Genomic DNA, 11,013 nt, shown 5'->3' with positions numbered 1-11,013 from the left:
AATGTGTCTGCAACCCCATTCCCAAAGTTCTCTTTGCATCAGCCTCTGAGGTGATGAGTCCACTCTTTTATTAAGGTCCAACTTTTTACTCCTTCCTTTGATCCCCTGAGCTCTTCTGGAATCCCCTTCTTTAAACTGATAAGTACAGATACTACACTTGATCTTAGCCAAAAGTCTGAGAAGTGATGAGATCCCCTTTTTTAATCCATTACTTTACCTCTTAGATTTATATTTATAGCCAAAACTTCTTTTTTGAACATGAGGTTCCAATTCTAACTTTGTGCTTTACTCAACTTGAATATCTAGTGGCATCTTTGGGTCTCAATATTTATAGTTGACTCCATATACATGTAATTAAATGCATTGCTGTTGTTTTCTCCTGTTAATGATCTCATGTCAATTTAAATCTTAGACCAGCTGCAAGAATCCTGAAGAGTGAGAAAAAAAAAAAAAAATGTTCCTCCACAAGTAGCCCTACTCACGTTACTGAGTCATCTTACCTAAAGTCAGCTGATTGCAGATGATGGCCATACTACAAAATGCATTAACAGCAACAGAAATTAATGTTTGATTAAATAATTGGGCACTATAGACTGACCAACTAAATACATCAAACTAATTATCACAGATTCCAAAGGGCTACTCTGTCAGTGTAAGAATGCATGAGAAATACCCCATCCTACAGAAAAGGATAAAACTGCTTATTGAAAATTAGTAGTAGGTATCAAGAAAAAAATCCTTTCAGAATTAGTAACTACCAGCCAGAGCGCATGTGAGTTTGTGATCTGAATGCATGCTATCAAGGTGATTGAAAAATTGGAAGTGATTACATATCAGTAGTATACCCAGAGGACTGGAAAGACTAAGTATACCTTCTTTCTAGAGGAGCTGACTTCAATCTAGGTCTCAAAACATCAATCTAGTTCTCAAAACATTCCCATATGGTGAAGCTCCTAGTAAATTGAATATGACACAGTAAAAAACACAAGACACAGAAAGAAACAAGGTAAAATAAGTAAGAGTCAGCAGAAACCAGAAACAGAAGAATTAGTTCCATAAAGACATCAGACATTAAAACTGTCAGATATGGAAGAAAAAAAAAATGACATTGCTTATTTATGTTAAACTATGTTGAAAAATTCTGACAAATCAGTTTAAAAAAGAACTCAACAATGAATGAGCTAAAGTGAAAAAGAAATAAATCACAAAAGAGAATATCTAGATATTTAATAAATATATAAAAGGAGGGGGGCAAGATGGCAGAGAAGTAGGAGACCCTCTTTCCACCTGGTCCCCTAAAGTGAGCTAAATATCTACCAGAACACTCTGAACATTCATGAAATCAGACTGAGATATAAGATTATACACTTCTGGATCTCTATGGTGTCAGAAGATCATCAGTGGAGAAGTAAAGTGGAGGGGGAACACTTGGACTGATATTGGAGGATAAACAGAAGGGGGAGGGAGGCACCAGAAGTGACTCATTGGAAAGTAATAGCCCAATATGAAAGTGTCCTGTGACCAGCATTAACTTGGGAGTCTGGTTAAAAGCACTCAAAAATAGCAAAAGATCTTAAGGGACAACTGGTGGAATCAGGTGACCATGGGCATGGAGCTAAGCCTACAGTCTCAGGACAGTCACCACTAGCGATCACCTGTGCCAGAGCCCCCCAATGGGGGCTCCAGTCTATGGTCCTGGCTTTCCACTGCTTGCACCACTGCTCGGGCTGGGTACACTCCTGCCCCTGCCTGAGAGAGCCTGGTGTGGCCACTGGCTGGGGGGTTCTCTGGGCCCACAGCCTTCCATGACCTGTGCATCCTCAGGATCTGAGCATACCCAGCCCAGTCTCAGAGAACAGAGCGTGGTCTCCAGTTTGGGTCCCTCAGCCTGCAGCCTTCTGCGTCCTGCACTGCTGCAGGGTGTGAGTGCACCTGGCATGGGCATGGGCTCCAGATAGCAGTCCCGACAGTGGCAGCCACCCAGGTTCAGGCCCCCCTGGACAAATATTGCTCATGGTTTTAGTGGCACAGTGATGCAGAGACAAGTGGGGACCTTGGGTGACCACTGAGTTGGTGGCCAGGGTGTGCACCGCCTGTGGGAGGTTGTGGTGTTCAGTGGAATTTGCAGAGGAGGAGTCTGTGTGTTCTGAACCACCCAGAGAGGAGCTGACTAAGGCTTGTCTCTGAGGTAGAGGTCTGGGTGCAGACAGTTTACTTTTCACTAACCCTCCGAAAACCCCCAAAGCCCCCAAAGAACAAAAACCTCCAGAGAACAAAAGCCTGAATAACCAGTTTCCACAGAGCCCAGCCCCCTGATGGGGGCAGGGTGACTCAGCCAAAGCAAGACTGACTGGAAAACAACACGGCAAGCCCCTCCCCCAGAAGACAAACTGAAAAAACAAGAGGACAACAACCACAGGGTCCCCATAAAATTGTAGAACCCCAACATCAGAGGAAAACAATATATTAACCTCCCGGTATTGCCCCAAAACCTATGTATTTCATAGATACAACTTTTTTTTTTTTAAAGATTTGTTCTCACAATTCTTGTTATTTTAATTTTTTTTAACCTACTTACCATTACAACTAGAGGTTTAATACAACATAATAACTTTTTAACTTGAACTTTTTTCATGCATATACCTGTGTTTCTTTCTTTCTTTTTTAATATACATAGAGATATAAGCTTCAAGGTAATCCTTTTTCGCTATTCAACACTACCCCTATATAGAAACCAGTTTTAATTTCCCTGTATCTCTGGAAAGTTGAGTCCTTTAACAAAGATAGCAAGATAAACCCAGGAAGAACTGAAATAAACTTCCTCACCCACATCGAGGATTTATAAACACCTTCCCATCTTATCCTTCTGTCAGTGTTTCTGTGTACTTGCTTTTATTTTTGTACTATATAAATCTTATTCTTGGGGTTCATTTTGGCTGGGGTTTTCTTTCTTTTTTCTTTTATTTTTGTCAGTCTTTTTGTTTGTTTTTGTCTTTGTACCTTATAATCTCACTTTTGGGGCCATTTTGGTGGCTTTTTTCTTTTTTTCTCTTTGTCTCCCTTTTTTCTTTCTTTTTGGTGGTGACTTCTGATTGCTCCAAAACTTCTCAAGGTGCACATTGCCTAGATTGTGGTTGCAATATTCAACTATACATCCCCTCAACCAAGTCTCACCAAAATATCTCGGAGAAGGAACACCCAACAGAGGAAAAACTCAAAGACTTTGACCTCTGGCACAGAACTATTGGATATGGACATAAACAATATGTCAGAAAAGGAATTCAGGGTAACAATTATCCAAACAATAGCTAAGTTGAAGAAGACCATTAGTGACAACATAGACTCTCCAAGGCCAGAAGTCAAAAATGCTATTAATGGGATCTAATCCAATCTACATACTCTAACAGCTAGGATAAGTGAGGCAGAAAGTCAAATTAGTGATCTAGAAGACAAACTAAAAGAAAAGAAGGATCAGGAAAAGGCCTTGAACAAACAGCTTAGAAGCCATGAAAACCAAGAATAAATAGATAAATAAATAATGCTATGAAACATTCCAGTGTCAGAATTATTGGGATCCCTGAGTGGGGGAGACAGAAAGACTAGAAGATATAGTTGATCATATCCTGGATGAAAATTTCCCCAGTCCAGGGAAAGGAGCAAGTGTTCATGTCCTAGAGGCAGAGAAGCCAACCCCCCACCCCCAAATCAATGAGGCTAGAAGTTCATCCAGGAACATTATTGGGAAATTCATGAATCATAATTTCAGAGAATATGTCTTAAGGGAAGCTAGGGGGAAGAGATCCCTTATGTACAGAGGGAGGACCATCACAATAATGTCAGACCTGTCCATAGAAACCTGGCAAGCCAGAAAGGGCTGGCAAGACATATTCAGGACACTAAATGAAAAGAATATGCAGCCAAGAATACTTTATCCAGCAAGGCTGACAATCAGAATGGATGGAGAGATAAAGAGCTTTCAAGACGAGCAAGTGTTAAAAGATTATGTTACCACCAAGCTGGCATTACAAAAAATATTAAGGGGGGGGGTTCTATAAAAGAAGAAAGAAACCAAGAGTGACATAGAACAGAAAGTTACAAAGACAATCTATAGAAACAAGGACTTTACAGGCAACATGATCTCCATTAAAAACTTACCTTTCAATATTCGCTCTCAATGTGAATGGCGTAAATGCTCCCATAAAATGGCAAAGGGTTACAGACTGGATAAAACAACAGGACCTGTCCATATGCTGTCTGCAAGATACACATTTGGAACCTAAGGATACATCCAGACTGAAAGTGAAGGGAAGGAGAACCATCTTTCATGTCAATGGACCTCAAAAGAAATTTGGGGGGAGTGATTCTCATATGAGATAAATTAGATTTTAAACTAAATACTGTAGTCAGAAATACAGAAGGACACTACATCATTTTTAAAGGGTCTATCCACCAAGAAGATCTACCAATTGTAAATATTTATGCCTCCAACATGGAAGCAGCCAACTACACAAGCCACCTGTTAATCAAAATAAAGAGTCATATTGATATGAATACACTAATTGTAGGGGATCTTAACACAGCACCCTCAGCAATAGACAGATCATACAAACAGAAAATCAACAAAGAAATAAGAGCTTTGAATGACACCTTGGACCAGATGGACCTCATAGATATATACAGGACATTCCACCCTAAAACAACAGAATACTCATTCTTCTTGAGTGCACATGGAACTTTATCCAGAGAAGATCACATACTGGGTCACATATCAGGGCTCAACTGATACCAGAAGGTTGAGATTATTCCCTGCATATTCTCTTGGAAGGAATTCAAACACTTGGAAGCTAAAGACCACCCTGCTCAAGAATGTTTGGATCAACCAAGAAATCAAAGAATGAAGACACATCAGTCCAAAACTTATGGGATACAGCAAAGGCGGTCCTAAGGGGGAAATACATAGCCATCCAAACCTCACTCAAAAAAAAAAAAAAAATTGAAAAATCCCAAGTACACCAACTCTCTATACACCATAAGGAATTGGAAAAATTACCAACAAATTAAGCCAACTCCATGCACAAAAAGGGAAATAATTAAGATTAGAGGAGAGATCAATAACTCAGAACTAGAGATGCAGTAGAACATGTCAATGAAACTAGAAGCTTGTTCTTTGAAAGAATTAACAAGATTGATAAACCACTGACCAAACTAATCCAAAAGAAAAGAGAGAGGACTCAAATTAATAAAAATATGAATGAAAAGGGAGAGATACAATGAACACCAAGGAAATAGAAACAATTGTCAGAAATTATTACTGACAGTTATATGCCAATAGTTAAGTAACCTAGAAAAAAATGGATGCATTCCTGAAAACCTATAACCTTCTAAGACAGAAACAGTAAGAAATTGACAACATGAATAGAACAATATCTAATAATGAGTTTGAAGCAGTGAATTAAAAATCTTACACAAAACAAGAGCCCAGGACTTGATGGATTCCCTGAGGAATTTTACCAAACACTGAAGGAAGAAATAATACCTATTGTCCCGATTCATTTCAAAAAATAGAAACAAAAGGAACATTTCCAGACTCTTTCTATGAAGCCAGCATTACCCTGATGTCCAAACCAGGCAAAGACCCCATCAAAAAGAATATCAGACTCTCAATAGATGCTGAAAAAGCATTTGACAAAGTACAGCATCCCTTCCTGATCAAAACCCTTCAAAGTGTAGGGATAGAGGGCACATACCTCAATATCATCAAAGCCATCTATGAAAAGCCCACTGCAAATATCATTCTCAATGGAGAAAAACTGAAAGCTTTTCCACTAAGGTCAGGAACACGGCAGGGATGTCCGTTATCACCACTGCTATTCAACATTGTACTAGAAGTCCTAGCCTCAGCAATCAGACAACAAAAGGAAATTAAAGACATCCAAATCGGCAAAGAAGAAGTCAAATTATCACTCTTCGCAGATGATATGATACTCTATGTGGAAAACCCAAAAGACTCCACTCCAAAACTGCTAGAACTTGTACAGGAATTCAGTAAAGTGTCAGGATATAAGATCAATGCACAGAAATCAGTTGCATTTCTCTACACCAACAACAAGACAGAAGAAAGAGAAATTAAGGAGTCAATCCCATTTACAATTGCACCCCAAACCATAAGATACCTAGGAATAAACCTAACCAAAGAGGCTCAGATTCTATACTCAGAAAACTATAAAGTACTCATGAAAGAAATTGAGGAAGACACAAAGAAATGGAAAAATGTTCCATGCTCCTGGATTGGAAGAATAAATATTGTGAAAATGTCTATGCTACCTAAAGCAATCTACACATTTAATGCAATTCCTATCAAAGTACCATCCATCTTTTTCAAAGAAATGGAACAAATAATTTTAAAATTTATATGGAACCAGAAAAGACCTCGAATAGCCAAAGGGATATTGAAAAACAAAGCCAAAGTTGGTGGCATCACAATTCCGGACTTCAAGCTTTATTACAAAGCTGTCATCATCAAGACAGCATGGTACTGGCACAAAAACAGACACATAGACCAATGGAACAGAATAGAGAGCCCAGAAATAGACCCTCAACTCTATGGTCAACTAATCTTCGACAAAGCAGGAAAGAATGTCCAATGGAAAAAAGACAGCCTCTTCAATAAATGGTGTTGGGAAAATTGGACAACCACGTGCAGAAAAATGAAATTGGACCATTTCCTTACACCACACACAAAAATAGATTCAAAATGGATTAAGGACCTCAATGTGAGAAAGGAATCCATCAAAATCCTTGAGGAGAACACAGGCAGCAACCTCTTCGACCTCAGCCGCAGCAACATCTTCCTAGGAACATCGCTAAAGGCAAGGGAAGCAAGGGCAAAAATGAACTTTTGGGATTTCATCAAAATCAAAAGCTTTTGCACAGCAAAGGAAACAGTTAACAAAACCAAAAGACAACTGACAGAATGGGAGAAGATATTCGCAAATGACATATCAGATAAAGGACTAGTGTCCAAAATCTATAAAGAACTTAGCAAACTCAACACCCAAAGAACAAATAATCCAATCAAGAAATGGGCAGAGGACATGAACAGACGTTTATGCAAAGAAGACATCCAGATGGCCAACAGACACATGAAAAAGTGCTCCATATCACTCGGCATCAGGGAAATACAAATCAAAACCACAATGAGATATCACCTCACACCAGTCAGAATGGCTAAAATCAACAAGTCAGGAAATGACAGATGCTGGTGAGGATGCGGAGAAAGGGGAACCTTCCTACACTGTTGGTGGGAATGCAAGCTGGTGCAACCACTCTGGAAAACAGCATGGAGGTTCCTCAAAATGTTGAAAATAGAACTGCCCTATGACCCAGCAATTGCACTACTGGGAATTTACCCTAAAGATACAAACGTAGTGATCCAAAGGGGCACGTGCACCCGAATGTTTATAGCAGCAATGTCCACAATAGCCAAATTATGGAAAGAACCTAGATGTCCATCAACAGATAAATGGATCAAGAAGATGTGGTATATATACACAATGGAATACTATGCAGCCATCAAAAGAAACGAAATCTTGCCATTTGCGACAACATGGATGGAACTAGAGCGTATCATGCTTAGCGAAACAAGTCAAGCGGAGAAAGACAACTATCATATGATCTCCCTGATATGAGGAAGTGGTGATGCAACATGGGGGCTTAAGTGGGTAGGAGAAGAATCCATGAAACACGATGGGATAGGGAGGGAGACAAACCATAAGTGACTCTTAATCTCACGAAACAAACTGTGGGTTGCTGGGGGGAGGGGGGTTGGGAGAAGGTGGGTAGGGTTATGGACATTGGGGAAGGTATGTGCTTTTGGGTAAATTGGAAGGGGAGGTGAACCATGAGAGACTATGGACTCTGAAAAACAATCTGAGGGGTTTGAAGTGGCGGGGGGGTGGGAGGTTGGGGTACCAGGTGGTGGGTATTATAGAGGGCACAGCTTGCATGGAGCACTGGGTGTGGTGAAAAAATAATGAATACTGTTTTTCTGAAAATAAATAAATTGGAAAAAAAAAAAAAAAGAATGGCACTTGGTCATGGTACATTCCTTTTATATCTTCCTGGATTTTATTGCCAGTATTTTGTGGAGGATGTTGGTGTCTCCGTTATTCAAGAATATTGTTCTATAATTTTTTGGTAATATTTTTGGTTTTCATTTTAGAATAATATTGGCTTTATAACAATATGTTATGTTGTTATAACATATTGTATCTGTATCTATAATATATTGTATCTTTCAGTTTCTGGATGAAATTGAGCAGAACCAGTGTTATTTCTATTGTAAAATTTACCCATGAAACATACTATGCCTGGGGATATATATTTGTTTTCAGAATATCTTTAAGACTAAATTCCAGTTCTTTAATGTTTACAAGGTTAAAACAAAAAAGAATATCAGACTAATATCTCTGATGAATATGGATACCAAGATTCTCAACAAGATCCTAGCAAATAGGATCCAAAAGTACATTAAAAAGTTTATCCACCATGGGGCGCCTGGGTGGCTCAGTGGTTTGGGCCGCTGCCTTCGGCTCAGGTCGTGGTCTCGGAGTCCTGGGATCGGGTCCCGCGTCGGGCTTTCTGATCGGCAGGGAGCCTACTTCCCCCTTCTCTCTCTGCCTGCCTCTCTGCCTGCTTGCGATTTCTCTCTCTGTCTAATAAATAAATAAAATCTTAAAAAAAAAAAAAAGTTTATCCACCATAACCAGGTCGAATTTATCCATGGGTTGCAAGGGTGGTTCAACATTTACACATCAATCACTGCAATAGAAAAAAAATCAATAAGAGAAGAGAGAAGAAACGCCCTCTCAACTGATGCAGAAAAAGTGTTTGACAAAATACAGCATCCATTTCTGATTAAGACTCTTCAAAGTATAGGGATGAGGGAACATTCCTCAACTTCATAAAATTTATCTATGAAAAACCCATGGTGAGTATCATTCTCAGTGGGGAAAAGCTGACAACCTTCCCTTTCAGATCAGAAACACAAGGATGCCCACTTTCACCACTCTTGTTCAACATAGTACTAGAAGTCTTAACAACAGCAATCAGTCAACAAAAAGAAATAAAAGGTATTCAAATTGGCAAAGAAGAAACCAAAGTTTCTCTCTTCACAGATGACATGATATTTTATATGGAAAACCCAAAGGACTCCACCACCAAACTACCAGAACTCATACAGCAATTCAGTCATGTGGCAGGATACAAAATCAATGTACAGAAATCAGTTGTTTTCCTATGCACTATCAATGAAAATACAGAAAGGGAATTAGAGAATTGATTCCATTTACTATAGCACCAAGAACTATAAAATACTGGTAATAAACCTAATGAAAGAGGTAAAGGATCTGTACTTGAGGAACTACTGAACAGTCATGAAAGACATTGAAGAAGACACAAAAAGATGTAAAAGGATTCCATGCTCATGGTTCCTGAAGAATAAACATTAATAAACATTGTTTAAATATCACACAATATATACACAAATATAGAGCAATCTACACTTTCAATGCCATTCCTATCAAAATTCCACTGGCATGTTTTAAAGTGCTGGAACAAATAATCCTAAAATATGTATGGAACCATAAAAGACCCCGAATTGCTAAGGAAATGTTGAAAAAGGAAAACATAGCTGGGGGCATCATGTTGTCTGATTCAAGCTTTACTACAAAGCTGTGATCACCAAGACAACATGATATTGGCATAAAAACAGACACATAGACAAATGAAACAGAGTAGAGAGTCCAGATATGGACCCTCAACTCTATGGTCAAATAATCTTCAACAAAGTAGGAAAAATACCCAATGGGAAAGAGACAGTCTCTTCAATAAATGGCGCTGGGAAAATTGGACAGCCACATGCAGAAGAATGAACCTAGACCATTCTCTTACACCATTCACAAAGGTAAACTCAAAATTGATGAAAGACCACAACGTGAGTCAGGAATCTATCAAAATCCTACAGAACATAGGCAGTAACCTCTTTGACATCAGCCACAGAAACTTCTTTCAATACATGTCTCCAAAGACAAAAGAAACAAAAGTGAAAATGAACTTTTGGGATTTCATCAAGATCAAAAGCTTCTGCACAGCAAATGAAACAGTCAACAAAACAAATATGCAATCCACGGAATGCGGAACGACATTCGCAAATGACACTGCAGACAAAGGGCTGATATCCAAGATCTATAAAGAACTCCTCAAACTCAACAGACACAAAACAGATAATCACATTAAAAAAGCAGGCAGAAGACATGAACAGACACTTCTCTAAAGAAGACATACAAATGAGTAACAGACACCTGAAAAAACGTCCATTGTCATTAGCGATCAGAGAAATTCAAATCAAAACCTTATTGAGATACCACCTTACACCAGTTAGAGTGACCAAAATTATCAGAATAGGAAACAGCAAGTGTTGAAGAGGATGTGGAGAAAGAGGAACTCTCTTATACTGTTGGTAGGAAAGCAAGTTAGTTCAGCCACATTGGAAAACAGTGTGGAGAGTCCTTAAGAAATTAAAAATAGAGCTATCATATGACCCTGCAATTGCACTACTGGTTTTTTACCCCAAGGATATAGATGTAGTCAAAAGAAGGGCCGTCTATACCCCAATGTTCATAGCAGCAATAGCCATAATCACCAAACTGTGGAAAGAGCCAAGATGCCCTTCAAGAGACGAACGGATAAAGAAGATGTGGTCCGTATATACAATGGAGTATTATGCCTTCATCAGAAAGGATGAATACCCAACTTTTGTATCAATATCGATGGGACTGGAAGATATTATGTTGAGTGAATTAAGTCAAGCAGAGAAAGTCAATTTATCATATGGATTCACTTACTTGTGGAGCATAAGGAATAACATGGAGGATATTAGGAGAAGGAAAGGAAAAGTGAATTAGGGTAAATAGGAAGGGGAGATAAAACGCGAGAGACTATGGACTCTGAGAA

At 39.0% G+C, this 11,013-nt stretch overlaps 1 non-coding gene across 1 annotated transcript; it reads right to left on the bottom strand.

Moving 5' to 3' along the window:
- On the bottom strand, positions 1 to 187 carry LOC122901388. The gene has a single exon (XR_006383468.1). It is a non-coding gene; the product is annotated as a U2 spliceosomal RNA (small nuclear RNA).
- Between the last annotated feature and the right edge of the window lie 10,826 nt (positions 188 to 11,013).

The sequence above is a fragment of the Neovison vison genome, chromosome 2 (assembly GCF_020171115.1).
Source record: "Neovison vison isolate M4711 chromosome 2, ASM_NN_V1, whole genome shotgun sequence".
Taxonomy (NCBI): Eukaryota; Metazoa; Chordata; class Mammalia; order Carnivora; family Mustelidae; genus Neogale; species Neogale vison.
Note: the sequence above shows the minus strand (reverse complement) of the source record. Positions and strands in the feature narration are given on the sequence as shown.